At 35.3% G+C, this 10641-nt stretch overlaps 1 long non-coding RNA gene across 1 annotated transcript; it reads left to right on the top strand.

Annotated features, from left to right (window-relative positions):
* Positions 1 to 6749: 6749 nt before the first annotated feature.
* Positions 6750 to 7618, top strand: LOC145018474 (uncharacterized). The gene is made up of 3 exons (XR_013667030.1): positions 6750 to 6839; positions 6926 to 7010; positions 7462 to 7618. It is a non-coding gene; the product is annotated as an uncharacterized LOC145018474 (long non-coding RNA).
* The last annotated feature ends 3023 nt before the right edge of the window (positions 7619 to 10641 follow it).

Genomic DNA, 10641 nt, shown 5'->3' with positions numbered 1-10641 from the left:
GTCTTAATCAGTTAAGACCCACGTCCAACTTCTAGATCTGACCATTTATAACCCTCTTAATCCATAAAGTTGGTGACTTTAACCCTTTGCATGGCTGGACAAGTCACTAACACCCAAAATATCCATTTCCCAACTCTAGAAAGCTCAATACTCAAGCATGACCTCATATCAACGACCAAGAAGGAAACTTTATGGATCTATAACACAAATACCACTGAAAAAGGATAGATCTAGGTCAATGGAGCACATTACGCTTATAAAGTCTCAACCTTTGGGACTTTTAACCCTAGAAATGGCCCATGCAACATCAAACCAAAATGAAGAGGAAAGTTTTGAACTTTATACCTCTAGATGCAGCTCCTTCATCTGTAGATCTCAGATCCAAACTTGCACTTCAAGCTCTAGCCTCCACAAGCTCCTCTCCTTCTTCTTCACTAACACACCAAGGCACTTTTAGCTCCAAAACACTCACTCTCAAGCTAAGGACGATGGAAGGCTCTCTTAGGGTTTCACTTACTGATATGGAGGCTGAGAAATGAGCCTTATCATCCATTATATAATGCACAAGTCAAATATTAGGGTTTGCGTTTGGACCCATTACGCCCAACGTAAACCTGGGTACGCCCAACGTACCCAGGCGAGTCCGCATCCAAATTAAGCGCATGAGTACGCACAACGTACTCCCCAGTACACCCATCGTACTCATTTGCTACAAGAACTCTTTCAAGGGACCACTTTTGACAACTTGACAAAATGGAAGGATTTAATAGCTTTACCTGGATTTTGGGATGTTACATTTGCTTAAAGTAATAAGGACTAATGGTTAATACCTTCACTTTTTGCATATAAATATGAGGCTTGAATTCTTGAAAGAGTTCTCATTCCTTCTTCTCTTCTTCATGTCCGAGAGCTCTATATGAGACTCTCCCTCTCTTTTTTTTCTTTGAGTTATTAAAGATTACTTGCATATATTTTGCTCTCTTGAAGTTTATATTCGTTATGAACTTCAAGCTTGAGGGTTTAAGAGCTTTGGACTAGCATCTACATCAAGTTGAGTCATTGTTGGTGTCTCAAAGGTCCCACATTATTCATCAACATCCAAGCCTCCCAAGAGGACCCAAAGAACTACAAAGGTTGTTATCTCTTCACCGCTTCTTTGGTTGGTGTTAAAATCTTTCTATAACTTGCAAGAAGATCCTTGGTCTGTATAAAATATTTATGTTATTTCAAAAATTAAAGTCTTTTGTTTCCATATCTTTCAAGTTTATGAAACTAATTTTGATCTAAAACCTAACAATTGGTATCAGAGTCACCTTGCACATTTGGTGAGATTTTTGATTTTTTGGAAATCTTAGTTTTTGGAGAATATGGATAACTTGTTTTTGTATCAAAATAAGTTCATACATATTTTCTATGACAACTATTTTTTGTTATGTTATGTGACAAAAGTTTCATGCAACTATTATCATTTAAGTTGTCTTAGAAAAACAAAGGTTGTTTGATGTGTATATCGATATATATGATGTGCATAAACTAGCCAAGGACCAATGTGTTGTTATCTTTTCGTTGATGGGTTTTGAGCACTATAACATCCCTATAGTGCACATACTGTTGGATTTGGTGTCTAAGCCCATAATTATTTTTTGGTACGTGCTTGATTTGATTGTGAGCATGGTCCTTTGGGTTGCTTTCACTCATGTAACTTAATAGGATGGCAAGTGGAGAGAGAGAGAGAGAAAGAGAGAGAGAGAGAGAGAGAGAGAGAGAGAGAAAGTAGGATTTATTATATGAATAATAAATTGGTAATCATAATGGTTTTATTAATATATTAAATGTTTAATATATTATTTGGAAATCATATTATTAATTAGTGATTATTCCAAAATTAATTTGATATTAATTTTGGGATTAAAGGAACTGATTAGTAATTAAGGGACTGGTTTTGCAAATCATTGATAATTGCAAAATTAGGCTAATGGACTCCATAAGGGAAGCCCTATATATTTCATCCATAGGCTCTAAGGAAGGAGTTCATGGGTTGCTTGTTGCCTAAGTAAGACATTAGGTTTCCACCTGAAAACCCTAGCAGCCACAAATATATAAGGAAACCTCTACTATGGATTTTTGGCCGATGCATGCTTCTTGGAGTTGCCCTGGATGAATTCCACCTCTCTCCCAAGTCATCTTGTTACATTGGGTGTTTGTGACTCCATTAGAGGTGAAACACTTAGAGAACTAGGCTTTTAGAAGTCAAGATCAAGAAGGATTATACTTGTTATTGCTACATAACAAGAAAGGTAAGCTTCTAGCCCTAGTTTATATGTCAATTCCGAATTGTGTATTCTAGTCCATAGGGTTATTGCTTTGGAGTTCATAGTTGTACGTTTAATAGAGGAAAACTTAGATCCAAAGCAATCAGAGTTGCATGTTCATCATAAAAATGTTGTTATGCTCAAAACCCATCAGTGGTATCAGAGCCTAGGTCGTTTTTCTATTGAATTGATGCAAGAGTGAACTACCAAAAGATCAAGAAATCGAAAATCTGTAATATCTGACTGCTGAATTCGATGAGTCCATGTATGGACTCGACAAGTTGCATGAACTCGACGAGTTGTCTGATGTGGTGCTGGACATTCAATTTTTTTGGCCAGATTTTGATTTGAATAATTACCATAACCCGTCTTTAATGCCTAAATTTGATTTTTATGATTGGTATGGAATATCCTTATCAAAATTGATGGATATGGTAAATATAAGATTATTTTGATTCAAATATTTAACCTAGTAATTTTGAAAAAGTTTTAAATTATTCCCCTTTGGTTTTATAGTTTAAATTTGAAATTAAAAGTTTTAGTTTTTGAAAATTTAAATAGTTAAACCATAGTATTTTGAAAAAGTTTCAAAATTTGCCGTCAAGTTTTGGAATTTAAAATTTGAATAAGAGGTTTTAATTTTGAAATATTAAATTCTAAAAAGCTAGTGCTTTGAAAAGTTCAAATTACAACCTTATGGATTATATTAAATTAATTTTGTGTTTAATTAAAAGATAGAATTAATAAATCCATAATAATATGGTTTAAGTTTAATCAAATTAAAAGTCTAATTTATTAATAGATTTAATCACTTAGTATTTTAAATATATAATATACACCCTTATACTATATAAAATTAAAGGTCTAATATATTATATATTTGTAGGTAAAAAGTCACTATTACCGTTAGTATGCCTCATTTACGAAGCTGATCTATAAGGGGTGTTTAAGGAAGCGGCTTGTAAAATAACCGCCATTGGGTATCCACTCTTACCCACGACACCCTTGACTAGTGGAGGGTCGTTAGTCGAACGGGTAGGATAGGACACAAATTTCCATTGTAAGTATAATAAAATACGATGTAACTAAACGCTTTTACAAATTCCCAAATCTTAGTTACTTTAGGAAAAATGTGAATTTGGTGCTAATCCATGAAATTGCACATTGCACCTTGTTGGTCGTTAGTGGAGCGTGTGTGGTTAACTGACACACTAATATATGACTAATGAAGGATGACAATGGGTAGCTCATAGATTATCATAGCACAATGGAGCGCGTGCGGTTAACCGGCACATTGATTAGGTGATAAACGTCTTCGAGAGTACCAAGTTAATTTGCATGTTTATTCACACCTTCTTTGTGATCCTCGATATCCCAGTCACCAACATGAATGGCATAATCGATATTAAACATGCCATTGAAAAGTTCAATGAATCTCAAAGAATCTAGGAATTTCAATTCATTTATAACCTAATGTTTATTTTCGTTTTTCATTATGGAAATTGGTAAATCGTCATTTACCTACCTTCAAATATTTTTGAATTCGATTACAACATTGTAACGCCCGTAGATCCGGGCTAGTCAATTTAGAGACGATAGGCGTCAAAAATGAATTTTTGATGAAAGATTATTTAGAATGAATAATCTTAAATAAGTTATAGTATATGTTACAAGGTTTCCGTGCATATAAAGAACTCCGAAATCCGAGTTACAACGAAGAAGTTATGACCTGTTGAAGTTTCGTGACAGAACTGGCACGACGCTGAATGACGTAAAAAGTGAATTTACGTTAGATTGATATTTAGCCTTAGCGATCTAAACGAAAGTCGTAGGTTTCGTTAAACCATGAGCGTGCATAAAAAGAAGATCCAAATCTGACTTCGTATGAGGAAGTTATGATTTTTCTAAGTTTCGACTTAGCGGTATGCAGCCCGAATACTCGATTTGAGATCGAGCAGTTTTTAGCCAAAACAATCTAAATGAGAATAGAAGATCTCGTTAATTGTAGTGAAACGATGAAAACATAGGCGAAAACGGACGTCGGATAAAGAAGTTATGATTTTATAACGGAGTTTTCCTATCCCGGCCTACTAAAAATAAATAATAAAAATAAGTTCAAAATTAGCCGACGGAGTCTAAACGAAAGTTGTAGAGCGTAGTCTCACCTACGCGGGGATATAGAGAACATCGAAAACGGAGTTCGTATGAAAAATATATGAATTTTTGAAGTTTATTAAATATTTTTGATATTTAATTTAAATATAAATTTGATATTATCCGGAAGGGGGGGGGGGGGGGGGGAGGGGGCGGGTAGTCAGCGTTCTTATCCTCATTACACCCAGCATAATTCATGTTTCAGCCCCCTATAAAAGGGTGTCGAGGGCAACCGACTTTGCTCATTTCTTCCATCACTACTAGAAAAAAATGCCTTTTACGACGCGCAAAATACGACGCTCATTGATCTATGTTACGCAAAGGAGAGTGACATTAGAAAAATGTCACCTGTTCAAAAAATTTAAGGATAGAAGACACGCATTATTCCGCACCCTTAAATTAGTGTCTAAAACAAACACGGAGGGCACCTATAATAAAATGCGCGTCGTCTAAGGATGTCGCTTTATATTTTTTAATGGAACGCGTGTTCCATCCTTTAATAGTGGGGGAAAGGGGGAAATGAAATTCTGAAAAAATTAAAAACCCCGCCATGCTCTCCTCTACCTTCTTTCAATCATTCTTCTCTCTCTCTCTCTCTCTCTCAATCAAATACCAAAAATCGACTATTGTTGGAACTAGGGTTCCAGTTCTTAGTGAAATCGAAGGTTTTTTGGTCACCAGGCCATGAAATTGATCAAAGGGGTATAGTTTTTGGAACCATGACTATTGTTGGAACTAGGGTTTCAGTTCAAAAACCCTTCATCTACTTCCCTCGATCTTCAGTTCCTCAAGTACTTTCTCAACCTCTTAATCAATAGAAGAGTTGTATCACAACTACAAATTTAGAGTGATTTCCATATCAAGTAGAACAGTAGCTCCATTAAAGTCAAGGTCTCGAAACTCCATGGTCAATCACCATCAACATTCTACTTCTTTATTTGTTCCAGAGGTTTGTCTTCCTTTATTACGATTTTTATAACCTTTTTAATCAAACTCGATTAGCCCTCGATACCTAATGTTATCGTTTGCGTTGTTGCTTCTGCTCTGTTCTTCTTGAAACCTCCCCACACTCTCATGTCGAAACATAATTTATGATATCGAGTTGGAAATCAATAGAAATGGCTATGAAGGTCGGTTGGGTTGGATGATTCTATGGAGGACGAGAGAGATTTGGACATGGCAGATCGTAGGGCTACAAAGATTGAGCTTGATACCATGGAGGGTTTTGCATAGGGCTACAGAGAGATTGATCTTGGTTGATGGGCCAGATACTTCCTCCTTCACTGCATTTCTCTACTTATTCTTATCACCAGGAAGATCAGAAAACGAGTCTGAATATTCAGAATGGAACGACAACCAAGTGGTAACTAACTACAGAAATGACACATCATCCCCAAACATTTCAAAAGAAAACAATGGAAAGAAAGGTCTATTCTCTAAGGGAAAACAGTCACTCAGCAAGGCTCTTTCACAAGCTGCTAGGTTTAGTGGGTATCGATCTCATGCATCTGGGAAAGTAAACACTGAATTAAAGATTGATGACATGAAAGAAACAAGCTCTCAATTTGACACTAATGACGGGGTTCCTGTACAAAATGTGATTGCATCTTTTACTTCTAATAAACTTCCAAAAATGTCAGAACCTTCACAACTTATGATAGAAATACACGTTCTGATCTTTATGTTGCACTCCCTGTTCTCAGTCAAGGAAAGAAATGGGTCTTACTATACAGGTAAAACTTCATCTTCTTCATATTTTCAGTTTCACATTATTCTTGAATCTTGATATATCATTATCTTTTTTATATGTTAGTACATGGAGGCATGGCATATCTCTTTCAACCTTATATAGAAGAAGCAATCTTTGCCCTGGCTTAAGTCTACTGGTAATGTCTTGTCTTCAGTAACTATGCAAAATGTCAACTTTACCCTTTAACTGAAACTTGATTAAACATTTTCAGGTCGTTGGAGATCGTAAAGGTGCAGTGTTTGGTGGTTTAGTTGAGGCACCTTTGAAACCATCAACAAAGAAAAGATACCAGGTTTGTAATTGTTTAATTAAGTTCGTTTCTCTATATGTTGACAAAAGACTTTTCTACCCTTTTTCACTATGATGAGTAAATACTATACAGGGATCGAATGATACATTTGTGTTTACAAATACACCAGGGCGTCCTGTTATATATCGCCCCACAAGTACTGCATTTTCTTGATAATATATAAAAAAATCTTTTATAATTTTAATATTTATTTGGGATTTATTATGTTAATTGTGCATTTATTAGGGGTGAATCGGTATTTTACTCTTTGTTCAACTGAGTATTTAGCGCTTGGTGGGGGAAATCATTTTGCATTGTATCTCGATAGTGACTTGTAAGAGTGTTGCACTTGCATCATTCCTATTTTTCTTTTTGAGGGATAATATGGTAATTTGGCAATTTGCATATTTTTTTCCCCAGATTGAATGGGTCAAGTTTGGCCTCAGAAACTTATGGTAACTCTTGTTTGTCACACACCCAAGAATTTGAAGTGAAGGAAATTGAGGTGCTTTCTCTCACTTATTTTTGCAAAAATTACATTTTTGGTCCTCGAGTATGGCTGATTTTGTTCAATTTGGGTCCTACAAAATTCTCTTGCAAATTTGATCCTTATTTGAGGTTTTTGTAACGTTTTTACTCTTCGTTCCAAGTAAAATGAGTGGGGACTAAAATTGAAAAGATCAGCAATACTCTGAGACCAAAAATGGTCATCTTACTTAGAACAAGGACTGAAACTCTACAAGAAATTTCAAAGAACCAAAATTGTAAGAGAATTTTTGGGGACCAAAATTGAAAAAATGGTTCGGGACCAAAAATAGTCAAATAAGGACTAAAGTTTCAAGAGAAAACTTTTTGTGACCAAAATCAGGAAAATTAGAGATTCTTAGGGACCAAAAGTGTAATTTAATATAAATAGTTTGCATAAGTTGAGTTGATATGAATGTCAATGCGTGCAGCTGTGGGGGTTTGTATATGCTTCAGAGTATGAAGAGGCGATATCAATGTTGAGGACAGAAGCACCTGGGATATGTCGATGGTAGATTGACGATTATGCCCTTCATCTTGTATATATTTTAACATGGGTGTTCCATATCCATTGCTATGTTTGTTGAAACTTGGTTTGTTGGGTTTCAACGTAGATAACTTTTTGGATTTATGATATACTTATAAAAGATTGATAAAGCGAGGGGTTTGTGTTAACAAGTCAATGGGAATATATTTTCTGATTTTGTCAATCTTTTTAAAGAGCTACTCTTTCCACTTTTCATCCTTAACAGATAACACTTTTTATCTTTTTCTTGTTTTCTCTTTCAAGTGGTGTACCTTTTAACTTTTATGGATGACCTATATAATAGAATAACTACAATTAAACAAAGTAGCATCCACTTCTCAGGTTTATACTTCCCCTAATTCTGCCTGGTATAAAATGCCTAAGTCTACAAGGTGAGCTTTTTGGTTGGACATGCTTTTACATTGGTGTGGCTGCTGTTGCTTTTGGATGCTCTTATTATCACCTCAAACCAAATGACGGTCACCTTGTTTGGGATCGTTTGCCTGTAAGTTATATCATTCCTCATATTTAACAAATTTCAATATATAAATGATTAAATTCTCATGTTTTCTGTACTTTTTTGCTGATAGAAACCGTGAAGCTTCTGTTGGGCCACACATTATTAACCACTTATTTCTGTTTCCTCTTAAATCAAGGTAGTCTACGGGTATTTTTTTTATGTGAAGCTCGTCTTTTTTGCAATGATAGTCTATGGGTATTTTTTATGTGAAGTTCGTCTTTTTTTGACTTTTGACTTTTATATTTTTGCATTGTGTGGTTATGATTTGTTTCAGACATCAGGAATCTTCAAGCAAAATGAAGTGAATTCCAAAAGTAGTACAAAGATGGAATCACCTATTCCGATTCCAATAACCTCTTATGTTTGTCATTAGTTAAAATTTTCAGATATTAATATGAAGTGTTTTATAATTGGTTAATGTATAAAATGAGTTTGGTTTCAGGTTGATGCTAAGTTGAAGGCTGCAGTTGAGAAAGAGGTTGGTAGGATAAGAGGTTTGGTTGGATTAGCTTTTTTCACAACACAGAAGGTTAGGGACAAGTCTATATTTTTTTTTTCTTGATTAAGTCTTGTTTTTGTTAAGTAAACAAGAAACATAAACTAAAAGGTCTGTATTTTGTTTCTTGATTGGTTTGATGCAACAACTTCTTTACCTTTTGTCCATGTAGGATCCACCAGGAACAGGAAAACCACAAACAATTTTTGGGCTTCTTAGTGCCATATTACATACCAACTGAGTATCTAAGTCTCTTAACTTTGTAAGACATTGATTACTTGAGGGTATTTTTAGTAACATTGTAAGAGATTGATTACTTGAGGGTACTTATGGTATATAATGTTATATTCTTTTGTTAACATGGTCCTTAGTGCAATGAATTATCTTTATTGTTTATGGTATTTTATTTTGTATTATGAGACTTTTAATGTGTTATTTAATTTGAAAATTAGTAAATCTATCAAAAAAGTATTTTATATCTATTATGAGAAATTAAATGCAAATTTAATAAAAAATTAATAAATATATAATTTTTTTTAAACATTTAAATATACGATACGCAAAAATGTGTGTCATCTTCATTTATGACATGACCTTTCTTGACAGGGGCTTTCTTGATACGCATTGCGTGTCATTAACACGCGCGTCGTAAGGTTACGAAACGCGAATGCATGTCGTCTTCCTTTATGACAGGGCCTTCCTTGATACGCATTGCGTGTCGTAAACGCGCGTCGTAATTGCGCGTCGTAAATGAGCGTCGTAAATGCGCGTCGTCTCTCTTTATGACAGGGTCTTCCTTGACGCGCATTTGCGTGTCGTCTGAGCCTTTTACGACGCGCAATGAGCGTCGTAAAAGGCTGTTTTTCTAGTAGTGCATTTTTCTTGCGTTTTTGCATCGTTTTTCGTGCAAGAAATATTTCGAAGCCTCGGTATCATTACCGAGCGCCGAAGCAAGTCCTGAGGCCCCGAAGATCCCAATAAGTGAGATTCCCGAGCTGAAGCTCTGCCCGCGAGGAGCCCGTTTTTTGTGAAGATTTTCCAGATCTACCGAAGAATACTACTTCTACAAGTCGTAGTGCTGTCCGATCATCTTCTAATGAAGTGAGTGTGTGGTTACTTTCTTCTAACGCATAATTATGAAGTATTTTATACGAAATACGTGTTATGTGTATAACTTTGTTGTTATGTGTGTGAATGTATATTCACTTTCTTCTATCTCATAGATCTGATTTATTCTCTATGAAATACGTGTTATGCGATCATCTTCTAATCAAGTGAGTGTGTGGTTACTTTCTTCTAACGCATAATTATGAAGTATTTTATACGAAATACGTGTTATGTGTATAACTTTGTTGTTATGTGTGTGAATGTATATTCACTTTCTTCTATCTCATAGATCTGATTTATTCTCTATGAAATAGGTGTTATGTGGGTGTGCCTCATCTGTTATGTGGAATAGGTATTGAATGAGAATGCTACACAGGTTTTAAACTATGTATAAAAATATATATTTTTATCTACTAATATGTTGCGTATAACATGGGTAGATAGTTGATGTGTGATAAACAGATGAGAGGCCCCGATGTTGTTGTTGTTGATCTAGGTATTCAGCGGAGTATGGATTAGACCAAGAGGTTAGTTTTAGATCCATGAGTATGGATCAGGTAAAGAGATAAAACTCTCCGAGAGTATGGATTAAGACTAAGTTAATTATCCCTAGTTCGGGAGTATGGAGTGAGCACAATTATTGATCCGGGAGTATGGATCAGATCAGGATTAGGGTATAGTTAATTGTCCTTATTCCGGGAGTATGGATTGGGTACAATTATTCATCCGGGAGTATGGATTAGATCAGGAGGTTAGTTTTAGATCCGTAAGTATGGATCAGGTAGTTTTAGATCCGTGAGTATGGATCAGGTTAAAAGGTTAGTTTTAGATCCATGAGTATGGATTGGTGAAGAGGATAGTTTTAGATCCGTGAGTAGGGATTAGGTAAAGAGGAAAATTTTAGATACGAGAGTTTAGATCGTGTCGTTGTGAGGATCGATGGGGTGGGATAAGATTTGCCA

This window comes from Lactuca saligna, chromosome 9, assembly GCF_052625555.1.
Source record: "Lactuca saligna cultivar CGN05327 chromosome 9, ASM5262555v1, whole genome shotgun sequence".
NCBI classification, from domain to species: domain Eukaryota; kingdom Viridiplantae; phylum Streptophyta; class Magnoliopsida; order Asterales; family Asteraceae; genus Lactuca; species Lactuca saligna.
Note: the sequence above shows the minus strand (reverse complement) of the source record. Positions and strands in the feature narration are given on the sequence as shown.